The sequence below is a fragment of the Rissa tridactyla genome, chromosome 3 (genome assembly GCF_028500815.1).
Source record: "Rissa tridactyla isolate bRisTri1 chromosome 3, bRisTri1.patW.cur.20221130, whole genome shotgun sequence".
Lineage (NCBI taxonomy): Eukaryota > Metazoa > Chordata > Aves > Charadriiformes > Laridae > Rissa > Rissa tridactyla.
Window position 1 is genome coordinate 28641079 of NC_071468.1, and position 14048 is coordinate 28655126.

A 14048-nucleotide genomic window follows, 5' to 3' on the forward strand; every position below is an offset into this window, starting at 1 on the left:
ACAGCAGGGTTTGGTAGGTGGCTGCTTGTGGCAGGTGGATGTGGAACCAGACACAGGGTGATCTAGCTGCAAGAAACCCCTCTCCCACCTGTATCGTTAGAGAAAGGCCCAGCATCACTCACAGTACTTCTCCTTGTTGGCACTGCAAAAAGCAGAGGCTACCTCTGCTCTCTATTTTAGGTAGTGCTCATCCCTGAGGTTGAACTTCAGGACATAGTTAGGGATTGTCTAGATATTTTACCTGCTGGTATGCATTCTGGGCTGATCTGTGCGTGTCAAGGCACTGAAGGGCATACATGGCTGCAAAGGGAGACTCCAGCAGCCACCCCTCCTTGCCTGACCTGGTCGCTTCCATATATCCACTCTGTCCTCCCAGTGAAGAAAAGGTCTTTCGTAAATGGGCATCACCATCATTTGCTGGAGGAGGTAGAACTTGGGCAACCTGAACTCTGCACAGCGAAAACAAGAGCACTGCAGGCTTCAGACCACTCCCAAGATCAGTTCAGATATGATGCAGGTGTAGCCACAGGCTTTCCTTGTGGGAAGGAGATAAAATTGGATAGCTGTATGTTATGTATCTTTGAGGTTGTTAGAATGATGAGAATAAAGTGAGGCAAGATTAAGAGGTGTATTAGGCTGTCTCTGACGGATCTTTTCCACTTGTCAGGAAGAGTTTCCCACTGAGCTCATGGGAGGTGTGGAGCCCCTGTGAGGACTCCATACAGAGGCTGGAATTTGCAACAACAAATGGCCCTGTTTTTGTGTGCAAGGCTGAACTATCAGGGAAGGTATCAGGGCAGCCTGTTGCTAGTGATACTGTAAGCAGAAGACAGGAACAGTGCATCTTTTGTTTATCATCTCTCTGCAGTGTACAGCCCCTTTGTGAATAAGCAGCCACCTTTCTGCAGCTCTTGCATAGTGCAATGCAACATTTTCAGGTCATCTCAGCTAAACTGAATCTGCAATCACCTGATATCAGTGAGTTAAAATAGTGCTGATAAGAAAAATGTTGGCACAAGAAAATTCTGAGGAGCACAGCAGAAGCATAAGTTAAACCAGAGAGGACATGTTCTTTCTAATAAATGCAAGTTACTTTTGGCTGGTCTTTGTATCTCAGATTTGCCACTGGTGCTATGGGAATCCTTGTATTGCCTCATCACAGGGCTCATGTGAAGCTGTGCTTACTCATGCTTGCAAAGCACTTCAGAGAGAGCAGGGTCTGTAAAACCATAAAGGATACTTCATTACCATTATTATTTGACAACAGCAATGGGGAAATATGCTTTAAAAATGCTTCAGTTCATTAGTTCATTACTATCTTTTAGTAGCTCTAAGTTTAGCTTAGAACCTAAAAGCAAAAACCAGCAAGCTGCAAGGTAGCAGCTTCAGACTTCATACACCTCAACATAGGCCTATTTTTTTGCCTCACTGTAGCTGGTGCTTATTTTTAATACTGTCTTTAATCCAAAGGTAACAAGTAGATGCAGAGGTAAAGTAAGTGCAAATGAATCTGGGACTCACCCTAAAACATCTGTCTCCCAAAATATTACCCTCTGGCCCACATCCCAAGTTGCTATCCTTCTCCTGCATAAGCTTTTGGGGTCTCATTAACACACCGGGCAAGTCTACACAGCAAAAGGCTGTTAGAGATCCTGAGGTAGCTTTGAGGAAACTGGCTTGTCGACATGGTACATTGCAATGCCATGCACGGAGGCTAGCCTAGATCCCAGAGGCAATATAGCTGTGTCTGTATAGCAAAGCATGCACGCTAATTAGCCCTGCCCCTGAAGATGCTGCAGGAATGGAGCTAATTAGGTATGCTGAGAGGCACCCCTATTAATTAGCCCAAGGAGAACACAACACCGCTAACAGAGCTTCCGATCATGGCATTAGCTCAGGGATCTCTAGCGTACTTGGCTGTGTAGCATAGCTGAGCCCACAGGCTCTTTTAAGCATCATCCTAAGAACCTAAACATCTTCTTTCAGTCCAGTCTCAGCAACTGACTCTGCTTTTGCAAGTATTTGGAGTTGGGTTTTTTCTCGATGGTAGGAAAATTAAATAAATAGATTCAAAAGAATGATGAAAAAAGGCAGTATAAACCACACTACAATAATCTCGTATTATTAAATTCAGCTACAGGTAGCGACATGCCTGTAGGGAAGCACTGGATATTCCTAACCCATCTTGATAAAAGGCATGCTTTGGCTAGTGGTGCGTGTTTTGCAAGCAGTGTATCTCTGTTAGGTACTGTTAACTCAAGCCAACTCAGCCATAAATACAGACTATGGTATATTAAGTTGTAATCATGCAAAGGTTTTTCCATTACATGTTCAGGGCTGGATGAAATCATTTAAGCACAGGCCCACACCTAGGAAAGGCGGAGCTCCCGAGAGAGCAGTTTTGTCCCCTTCCTTCTCCCCTGGTTACACCACATGGGAGAACGGGGCTGTTCTGTCCAGTCCTTCTGCCTCCTCAATCCATGAGACCCCCAGCTCAACAGCATCACTGTCCGTAGCCCTGCACAGCGTACATAAGGCTCTCCCCACCACTGCTGCTATCCAGCCTGGCTGCCAATGCTAAGCAACGGCCGCAGTTATTCCTCTAACTTCCACGGGCTGCTATACAACAACACAGGGGTAAATAACAGTCTGTCTCCCCTGCAGCCAGCACAGATACGAGGATGGTGATGAGACTACTGTTAAGGAGTGCCAACGACGAAATCATAGGTACGCATAAAAACACTAAGTTAATACCTTTCAAAAAGAAAATGTGCAGGCTTCGTGTCACTCCAGGAGGTTGGGTTTTTGTTGTCCTTGTTTTTGAAAAACAGATCACAGTGATTTCCAATCATCTTCCAGGCACGTGCATAAAAGCACCCAGTTCTTTCCCATACAATTCAGAAAACTGGCTTTGCACATGGGCAACTCCTGAATAGGACCTAAGCCCTTAAGTCCTGGCTTGAGTTCTCTATCACACTGCAAAAAAAATGCACGGTGGAATTTTAAATTGGCCTCAAGAGCTTCTAACATGGAGCTACTGGAACATTTGAGACAAAAAATTAAAAAGTGGATATTATGAAATTATAAATACAGGAAAAATCGGAGGTTTCTTCTGGAATTAATGTGGTTTCAGTAGACATAATACTTAGGCTTCTGTTAAAGATGGCTACATTTTAAGTGTATAAAAGCAAAAAATTCATCTTATCTTTTAGGCTTCCAAGAATTTACCGTTTAGGATATGGATGTTTCAGGGGGAAGGGGGTAATATATCTTAAAATCAAAGTTCAGTATTTAATGTTCACTTTGTATCCTTTAGGAAAAAAAAAAATCTTAAAAGTATGGTTTCTGTTTATGTAGCTTTATGATACTTGTCAAAATAATATAGTGTGCTATAGCATTTACTAATGCAAACTGGGATATCTCGTGCAACCTTGACTTTACAACAGGGGTTCTGGATGTATACCAGATGCACAAAATAGTCATTAACTTGATATGATATGAGAAAGGTGTTGAAGTGAATAACTTATATAGTAGTAATAGTGGTTCTGTCTATGGACATTTTATCTTGCTCTTGAACGGCAAAAAAAATACTTTAACATGCCTTGTCTCCAGGCAAGTTTAGAGTGACCTAGAGACTTCTCGGTTTCAGAGTTTGAAATCTGCCCCTCCATTTATACTTGGCCACTGCTGAGACCAAAGCTGCGATACACCACATCATCTCAGACCTAAAAAATAGAAGAGACTGAAATTCTAGGCAGGAACATCTCCTGACTCTTTAAAGCCGATACTGGGTGCCAAATAACGAAAATACCCCATCTCTGCTTCCAACTGTATAAATAGCTCGGATTTTCAGATTTACTGCCAGAGCTTGGCTAATACTTTTCCGTTTGTCTATCCAGTTTTACGTCTACCAATAACTATTTTCTCCTCTTCTATCTATTCAAAACAAAACCTGAAGCACAAAGGTTATCAACTTCCAAAACCTCTTGTACATAGACAGACCCATAAGGTCTCTGTCGATGAACAGCAGCTCATCATTCATTCTCATTATACTGGCACATAAATCTTCTGAGTGACCAGGGAAACGGGAAGCTTGCTACCCTCATAACATTCCTCACGTGCCTGCTGAAGGCGTTATGTCTATACATTGCCTGTGATTCCCAGAAACACAGAATTAAGAATAATTCAAGACACGTATCATGGAATAGGAGGGAAGGATGACCTGCATGTAAACTTTGTCAAAACATCCTCAAAACTAATTGCTTGTTGTGGTTAGAAAAATAAGAAAAAACTATGAAGGTTATCAGTCTTATTTCTCAAAGGTTGACCGGCCTGAGAATAGTTTTGCATGCCATCCCCTCCCAGATTTAAAAAAAAAAAGTGGTTAACATTAGAGACGAGGCTCATAGTTTTCAATTTGGAAGCCTTAAAAATTTTCTAATGGAGGTGGCTACATGGACAACAGCTTCACATTTCTTGAGTTAGCCCTGCACTGACCTCTTCCAACAGTCCACAGAAATGAGAGGTCCAACAGAAAACAGGCTGACTGCCATGGGGCTACAGAGTCATCTGTGAGACAGAAAGGCTAAGCGTGTGAGTGGCAGTGTGTCCGGGGTGCGAACGTGGCATTTCCCAAAAACAGCATGCTCCAGATCTGCCTGACATGCCATATAGACATAGCCCATTTCTTTTGTACAAAGGAAGAGCTTCCATTTCATATAAAAAAAAATAAGCATCCGTCTGCCCTCCAAACTCTTAGAATTATAAATAGTTTGAGTGACAAATACTTCTGTCACAGTGTTCAGGATACCTTCAAAAGATATCCCTAGCACTGTGTGTGATTAACCATCGCCTGGCAGAGTTCACCCTTATAAATATATTCTGGACAAGCCTGTTGGTTTGAGAAAGAATTTGTGTGTCCGTGTCTAAAGGAAGACGAGAAGAAGCAGGAAGGCAGGTCGTGTCAGTCACTCATACACTTTTCAAGCTGACTGGTATAGCTTGATATCTGCGCTTTGACAGTAATAAGAGCACTAAATTCCTAAATGTTGTGTACTATGTTGCTCAACAGGTTTTATCACAGAAAAACTGAGTAGTCTTGAAGAATGAAGTTTCATACAGGACAATGTTTAAAGAAAAAAAATTTAGACATTATTTGCATAGATTGCATTAAGTTGCTTGTTTCCCACCCCTCCCAAACATCTCAGTATCTCAGAAATGAATAATAGTCAGAGAGTTATTAAAATAAAATTTAAAAAAAATCCAAAACCCAAAAACCTGAAGTCAATCTCAAACCACAAGACAAAGCAAACAGTACCGCAGTCTATTCTCAGACCTCCCCAAAGTTAATGATATTCTAGTTGTCAAACAACCATGCATCTCCCAGCTGCCTTTTTTCCTGAAATTCTGCTGTGGTGCCTTCCACAGGCACATTAAATTATTTCCTCTTCAATATGGTAAAAAAAAAAAAAGGCAAAAAGCAAACCACCCTAAAGTCACATGTGTTTTCTCTTTAAGAAAAAGGGTCTCCCCAGTTCAACTTAATAAGGAGACTAGTCCTCTGTTAATGAAGTCATGCTGTGATTTCAAAAGTACCTAGATTAGGAAAGCAGTAGTATTGGTAGCAATGTCATTGTCACACAAGGTAGAAATATTCCTTCTAACCCTTTTCTAATTCCAGCCTTCCTAGGACAGCGTTTCAACCTGTACAAACCACATTCTTTGCTAAATTTATAACTATGTTGAGAAAAACATCACTTCAGAGAAACACAAGGAAAGCTGTGTGAAATACTAAGGTTTAAATGTTCTTTCAAAAATATTTGTTGTCATTCTGACCCAACGGGAAGAAAAAGGGAGATGAAAGGTTTGCAATAGCAGCTTGCCTGTGTTGGTAGAGCCTGAATACGGGGTTTTGCCTGGTTTATTTTAAGTCCAAGCAGCTAGCAGCTGGAGCATGTCCCACATGCTAACACTTGGAATTCCCCCGGGAGAAGGTTTGTTTCAAATGTAACATCGGCCCTCCAAAGCTGGTCATCTTTCTGCTTTATTAAGTTTAGGTACTCCATCATTGCCTCAAGTCTCGACGATAATGCACGTATTCTGAACAATCGAACCTCCTCGCCAGCTTCATATGAACTGTTTTTGATTTAAATGCAATCAATTAACAATATCTGCTTGCACACACATACACACTCCAGCCAGATACTGAACAGACGCTGCCTTGCAGACTTACACAGCAGCTGTGACAACAACTGATGTCACCTCCTTTGCAGAAATTTCCACAAGTGTCTTCCAAGGGCCAAGTTAAACGAGATAGAGCTTATCAGTTTCTTTAAAGTGCTCTGGATGAGACCAGTCCATGTGACCCCCTTCCCAGCCGCGGGGGTGTGGTATGTCACAGCTCCCCTATCAGCTGGCACATGGCGGTGGGAGATATGAGACAGCAGAAAAGTAGTAGTAACAACATCACCCAGACTGCCGAAGACAGAACAAATACGCTGAGTAACTTCAGTGTGCACGCACTTACTTTCCGAAAACAGGTGGAGGGTTTTCAGCCCTGACTTCTGCTTGCACATCCCACTCGGCACAGATGGGTGGTAATGTTGCCAGCTACGCGTTGGAAAGGCTATGGTTTGTTAGCGTCGTATTAACACCTTTAGCAGTGAGTTGCAATGCTTTTCTTTTTTTTTTTTCTTCCTAAAGTTTTCCCCTCTTTTAGGTATTCCATGAATAAAAAAGAAATGACTATCAGGGATATTTTTCCAAAAGCAATTCCTTAAGATAAATCCCCAGCATCTGGTTTTCATGTTAGAAATATTAGACAATTACAGAAGATACCCTCCTCAGTTTTACTGCTGAAAATACCCAATGTTTCTGGTTTCCTTCACTGCCTTTAGTTATGATTAAATGATCAGCTGCAAAGAGTTAATTTTTAAGCTTTCACAATGACTAATTTTATTCAAAATATTAACTAGCCAATAACATATTAACAAAAGCATATATTTAAACATTTGCAAAACATCTCATTTAACACTTCATCCTTGCTAGGACAAAAAGGCACCTTACTTGGAGCAATTTAAAAACATAGCCATGGTATTGAGCATTGCATTTAGACAGCTTGCAATTTTCACCCCAGGGCTCTCCAGTTCCCCTACATTGACCTGTTGGTACAGAGAACAGCCTTAAACTCTACCTCCAGCTAGTTATCATATTTTAGTTAACAGATGTTGGTAATGTACCTTTTTTCTTTGTGAACATATCCCTTCAATTCCTGAATTTATATGCATAAATGAATTTATATGCACTTACCCCCCCCGTCATTTTTAATCAAATTTTCTGCAGTAAGATTGGAGCAATCTGGCAATTTCACACCTGTTAAGAATCTCATCCTGTTAAGACTGGTCTAGCCAGCTCATATTGGATGAAAAAAATCTAGATCACCTTTACCCATTTCCTCTTTTGAAATTCAATGTCTGCAGATAGAAAATAAGCTTTCTAGGGCACGGACAGCCTCTCGTATTTCAACTATTTTATGTCCAGCACAAAATTGTGGCTGGAACCTAGATGTTAATGCCATCTGAAATAATAATATTTTTTCAGGTGCTGGCCAGTTTTAAGAGATAGTTCCAGCAATGAGCATATTGGAGTAGCCAAGACACAGCTGCTCAAAACAGCAACGTGCAGCAGTCATATATGCAATGAAAAAAGAACTCCTTCAGGAAAGCTATTGAGGACAGCTGCAGATCAGTCCTCCTCAGGGTTCATTAGCTTTTTTCATCTTCTGTAAGCCAACCCTGGGCATGACTTTAGAAGATGATTAAGCCGAAGATTTGTGTCTCATTGCACTCTCTCTCCAACTCCAGCTGCAACTTTTTATCCATGAAAGTCCCAGGATTCATGATCCAGGACAGAATCTTTCCTATCTCTGATATTTCCTTGGCATGCTGGTTACAATCACTTCTCCCACCATCACCTATTTCTGAACTGTCTTTGGTTAAAGATCCTTAATCCTTACTGGAACTGTATAAACAGAAGCATGGATCACCAGCCACCTAAAATCTCTTGTGAGCCCTGGCCTATGGCAGACAAAAGGCCTTTCAATATTCTCCCCAGCAAGTCTTCCACAGAGATATAATGGCTTTTGTATCCAAGTTCACCTTATATTTATGCTGTAGGGATGCTCTAAATGATCCTGTTATGTACAGGACATATATATTTATATGTAATCCTGCCCATACAGATGGTGAGATGCCAGCTATGAATCAATAGAATTTATAAAGCTTTGCCAAAAGTACTCATAACTGAGTTGCACACATGGGTGCTTTAAGTGCTAAAAAAGGCCCTGCTTTCTTCACACCTGAAATATGGGCCCATAGCCCCTACACCTACAGAATTCACAAGCCAGTGCATGATAACCCGCGCACAGTGAGTTTTAAATGCAGACACATGACCTCAGATTCCACTCATAAAGGGTGATCTGTACTGCAATGTTTGAGACTTACAAGTGCAAACACAGCAGAGGCACTACAGGGCTTATGTGAAAAAATAATTATTCCATGTAGAAAGGAAGCTGGCTTGCTTTGAGCAGAGGTGTTAATAGACTAACCTTTTTCCCCAACACCAGCCTGCTTACCTGAAAATATGAAAACATCTACTGACGCAGTGTTGTATTTATTTGAGATGGGTATCATATCCCACACTTGTTAAATGTCTTGCTGCATTTCAGACTAAGATGGTAGTTAATCTGAATGCCAGTTATAAGAGTCATTTACTAAAAAATAAGCCTTGGACAGCTGTGCTGCAATTTTAGTAATTTGGGGGCAGAGAGGCACGCAGATCATAGCATACAAAGAGGGCTGAATTTAAAAGAGCAGCTTCAGAATAGATACCTTCCACTGGGTTGGGGATAGTTAATAAGAGCTGGATCTTGAATGACAGTAACAAGACAGGGGGTTGGCACAGAGAAGACTTACTTCATCACAGAGATCCACCAGAGTAAGAATAAAACCATCAGCAACTGGAGCCGGGGAAAAGGGGGAAGGATTACAAAGATCTATGGTCCCCCTCAAAGGCAGCATAACTTTCTTTCCTAAACAAGGTTTATTCTCCTCCTCCTGTCTCCAATATGTTTCAGTTTCAATCAATGGTAATTCCCCAGCAGTGTCAAAAGTGAGAAGACTTGGGCAGACATGGCATTAGGAAATTAAGCACTGGGCCATCAGCTGTTCTGGCTGCACCTAGGTAATGTCCTCCAGCCTCCTGTCTTCCTCCATCAGCAGCAAATTCATTTCCTCTGCTAGCATAAGCATGCACATAGTAAGTCCCTAACCCTATCAAAATGAGTCAGGCCTGAAAACAGGGAAGACAAAAACCTATAGAAAATGTTTAAACTAAGCCAGATGCTACTGAGAGAACCAAGCAGTTGCGTAGCTATGCCTGCAGGCTGGGTGGGATCCCAGTGACACTAAGGGCGTGGGACAGCCTCCTCACCTGCTTTACTTCCAGCTGAAACTGCAATAGGGGTAAGCCAGAAAACACCTCACCAACTGCAATACAAACGTTAGCATCTAGGAGCAAAGCTCTGTTGATGCAAATTAGGCAGCAGTGACCAAGGGCACTTCTTCTCCCAGAAAATCCCTTGTACCTCAGGGAGATGCAGGACCAGCATGGATGGGAAGACATAAAAGTCTGCATCTCCTACCTTGCAGTTTAAGTATGTAGCTACTCCTGCTTGGCTCTGAAGCTCTTTTGGGTAGCCTTTAGGTAAGGATAGGAAAGGATAAACTTTGTGGTCTCAGGTTGGATACACCCTCCCTTACATTTCCAGCCTAAAGAGGCTTAGAAGAGGGGCAGTGTCTAAAGTCATAAATCTGTCTCCTGAAGTAGGAAAGTAGACAAAGCTGCTAGGACACTCCAGCGGAAAGTGTTGCTGGCCAGCTGCTAGTCTGTGAGGCAGGGGCTCCCTGGACATCCACACCTCAGTGGAACTCCTCCCATAACTGCTTCCCTTACAGGACTCTATTGTCCCTTGTTTTAGCATCTCTGCTATAACCCAGATCTAGAAGAGAAAAGGAAGAAATATATATATATATATATATAACTCTTACATCTGTTTCCATGAATTGATCCATTTACTTTGCTCCTCCCAGAACTGAGACTGTCTGCACTCAAGGGAGGACTTTGCTTTTGCTTTTGCTCTGTTTGTGGAAATGGGTGTGTGTACTTGGGTGTGTTTGGGTTTTTAGCTTTGGTTTTATATGCTCTCAAACAAGGCTGCTTGCTTTATGGAGCTATGCTACATAAAGAAATAATTTCTCACCAACAGCCCAAGGCAGATCATGCAAGGTCATTTGCTAACATGTTGGAGTGCTAATATATGGTATGCATGGGCACCTTTCACATGTATCGCACACACCTACTTGCCTGGAAGCAAATCAATAACTCCTTACACCAAAGCTTGCATTTGTCTGCTCTTATTAGAGGTGAGACGGTGCCCTAGGGAGGGCCACAGGCATTCCATTACTTAGGATCAGCGCCTGAGCAAAATGGAAAGGCTGCTAAAAATACACAACATTTGCTCATTGGTATAAATAACAAAAGCGAGAGAGAAAGAAAAACAGAAAGAGAACAAGATGAAAATGAAAACTGGCCCCAGACCAGGCCTTGCAGAATGACTAGTCACCTCCTCATTGCCAATTCTGTCACTATCTCCAGTATGGGCGAGATACTTTCCACTGCCAAGTGCCCTCAGCTTCTTTCCTGAGAGGACCATTACTTGCAGATTCACAGTGGGCCTGAGCGTAGTAGGTAGCTCTCACAGTACACATGTCTGTCCCTAGGAGTTTCAGGGCTTGGGCATATTGAAACAAGGATGCAGCACTTCACAAGCCAGCACAAAATGCCAATGTGATCCCTGCAGTAGCTTGTGAAGCAGGCATCTAATTTATCTCTGTTTATAAAGGGAATTATTCGGGGGTGGGGGTGGGGGGAGGGTTGCACTTCCATAAAGCTATCATCATTAAAAACTTTATCCTCTCTTTATTAAAATAGAAATAACTTTTGGATCCCTGTGTTTCTAACAGACTTCCCTAGCAGATAGTTCCCAGAGCACACTTGGCTGTCTATTCTCAAGTACTAAAGTTGAGAAAGCTAAGAAGTGCCTGTCTATATTTGGAGGAAAATAAGAAGACTAAGCTAATTAAAAATTCACCCTTGCCCTGTATTCCTAAAAGCACTGCACACCCCCATGGCACCAGACGTTTCAAAGTGGACTGCCTTTTTATACAACTGTAAAGTTTAAAGTCAAGTATGCTTCTGGTTACTTTTCATTTTAGGCTGTTGTCAATAAAAAGGAATAATAATTGGGAACCAGCTCCCAAGTAGCACACTCGATTTTTCCTCTGCTTCTATTTCATGTATTCTATTGTAATAAAGTGCACACGCAAAAAAAAAAAAAATCTATTAGCCCTGCAATTAAACAAATAATGGTATTAACAACTCCCACTCACCACCTTAAGCAGGTTTAGCTAGGAGAGCTGAAGCAGCTGTCTCTGTCCTGTGTCTCTGCCAGAGGTCACCATCCTGCAGTGGGATCAGCTGATCCTCCTGGATAAACTCCTGAGCAAGTGCAGTCTACGGGCTGCAGCATTAACATAAACCACCTCCAATTTCAGTTTACTCTGGCAGTAACCTCCTAGAAAAATAAAAGGGAGGAAACCTAAGGCTGGTAACTGTTTCATCTCTTAGTATCAGATAAATCCACCTTTGATTACATTTCAAAGCCCTAAAAACCAGAACAGTCAAGAGGTTTATAATAATGTTCTGGCTTGCCATGAATTAACATGAATTCTCGTAATGAAAAAGGTCACTAGCATATCCATTGAAGCTCTTATTTTAGCAGCATGTTAAGAAAGGTCCTCTAAAGTTTATCCAGGTATGTGTAGAGTTTAAACATTTTCAAAAATAGCTATAGCTGCTAACTCTATGAAATTAAGCTATTTCCAAACCTGGGACTAGGACAAATTTGGGTATGTCCGTATGGCTCTGACAATGTTGCGATATCCCAACTATCATAGCTACAATATGAATTCTCAAACAGTAGAAAGACGAGAGAAGGACAAGGTTTCTACTCCAGTGAGGTTATTTTTCATGTCAGACCAACAGATGATTGGCTGAAAAGCTATCAATTTCTCTTTGGCATCTAAAGTGTAGATACAAATACTTATAGTGGATTTGCTTACTGGTAACTATAGAGAAAACAGCAGGTGGTTACAGTTAAGTTTCTAGTGCACACATTTAACACTGTCAAATTCACACAAACCAGAGAAAGACGTCAGGTTTGAGTAACAGTGTGAATGAGGAGAGTGCTAAACAGTAGGTATGCCCTGAAAGCAGGAAAATAGTCCAAAGAGAGTGACATGGTCTCCATAGTGCGGGGAGTGCCTGCAACAAGAGAAGATTAAAAAATGAGGGCAAGTCTTATTATGCTTAGTATAGAGTATGATGCTAAGGTGCTTGGGGCTGCCAGGTAGGGGAATGAAGAACTTTCAAAAGGAGAATGATTCGCGATATCTGGAAGGATTTTGTTTTACAGCACTTGAACCACACTTATGTAGCTGCAATACCACAAAGTCCTGGTATAGGTGCATTGCACTAAGATGAGAAGATCTTCTGTTGTGGCTTTCACCGCACTTGTCCTAGACTCCTACATACAGTTTGCACTGATACGGCACCACCTAGCCCCAAGACATCAAACCCTGACACGACGACCTCGTACGCCCCTCTCATGCTGCCCTTCCAAAAAACACAGGCAAGCCCTTTTCCTCTCAGTCATGTTTGTAACTGTGAGAGCTTCCCTGCAGCTAAAGTAAAATCAGAGTAGGTGTATCTGTACAGAGATGAGCAAGATCTGGTGTCTAACATGTAAACCCTACCCAAAGCCAGCCTCTAAAACTGCCATGCTACTTTTTCAGGACTACCTTACTTAAATGATCCAGAAACGCCGCGAGTAAGAGAGGAGGAGAGGGAGTGTGACACTACACGTAGCAAGGGCAGGCACAGAGCCAGCCAGCTCCCGAAAGGCAGGGGAGCCAGCCCCGCTCCAGCCCAGGGCAGCTCTCCCTGCCATTCCCGTCACGGGCTGCTTGGCAGAGCCGCTCCCAGCTCACAGAGGAGGGCACAGGCACATGATAAGGATAAGCAGGAACTGAAACGAGATGGCACCGAATTAATTTCCCTGTGTGTGACCTATGCACTAGATTTTCTGGCATCTCAAAAGGCTCAAAGAGAAACCCACTGGAGTAAGTAGGGCCCTGCGTCAGCAAAACACTTCATTTCTCACCTGAAAGACCCAGGCTGGCAGAGCTGAGAAGGTAAGGATTACTCACCCTTTCCAAGTGCTCTACCACGTGTTTAAGACGTGACTATGAAGGAGCAGGGGGAGTATTCATCTCGCTTTCCTCTCTTCCTTCTTTAAAGTATCTTAGAGTGCACAATGAAGATGTGAAAAATGCTGTTTCTGCTCTCAAAAAATCAAGACAAGGAGGGGGAGTCCACCAGTTTATTACCCATCAACGCGTCTACTACAAAACACTCTGTAGATGACCAAAGAGTAAATACAATGATGTCATCACAAGCATCAAGAAAGTAAAAACCGAATAAGAAAAGGCTTTATCTTCAGCTTGCCTAATGTGAGTAGTTCAATCAAGCAAAGAAAAAAAACCAAACAAACTCTTGACAATTGTATTCAGTTAAGAATTGAGGAAGATCTGTAAATACATTGAAAAATGAAGGTCACCAAATCTGACCTGTATTGTTCGGCCAATGAAATTTCCTCCACTTATGTTTCAGCTTTTGTCTATGGCTTTTTCTTGCCGCAACTTTTTTATTAAATGTTTCAGCCAACAAAAGGAAATAGCAAAACCAGAAAGGAGACAAGACATTCTTTTTCAGGGAAACTGGAAACTAATTCAGCAAAATGGGTCAAAGGAAATGCTGAAAAATACAAATCCATCCTACGGTTCAACTTAAGCCAGAAAGCACTAGTCTAC

At 42.0% G+C, this 14048-nt stretch overlaps 2 long non-coding RNA genes across 6 annotated transcripts in view; one reads left to right on the plus strand and one right to left on the minus strand.

The window, feature by feature from the left end:
* The window catches only part of LOC128907448 (uncharacterized), a 54239-nt gene extending 42567 nt beyond the window's left edge, over positions 1–11672 (minus strand). For 3 of the 4 annotated variants that reach the window (XR_008465609.1, XR_008465610.1, XR_008465608.1), the window contains exon 1: positions 6233–6319. This is a non-coding gene — a long non-coding RNA (uncharacterized LOC128907448). Of the gene's footprint in view, positions 1–6232; positions 6320–11507 lie in introns of those variants that run through there. The other variant, XR_008465611.1, reaches the window with a different exon arrangement.
* On the plus strand, positions 6475–13847 carry LOC128907449 (uncharacterized). Of its 2 annotated transcripts, none has more exons than XR_008465612.1 (3): positions 6475–6661; positions 12972–13370; positions 13477–13847. It is a non-coding gene; the product is annotated as an uncharacterized LOC128907449 (long non-coding RNA). The 2 variants fall into 2 exon arrangements; XR_008465613.1 differs by having other exon boundaries at positions 6475–6630.
* The last annotated feature ends 201 nt before the right edge of the window (positions 13848–14048 follow it).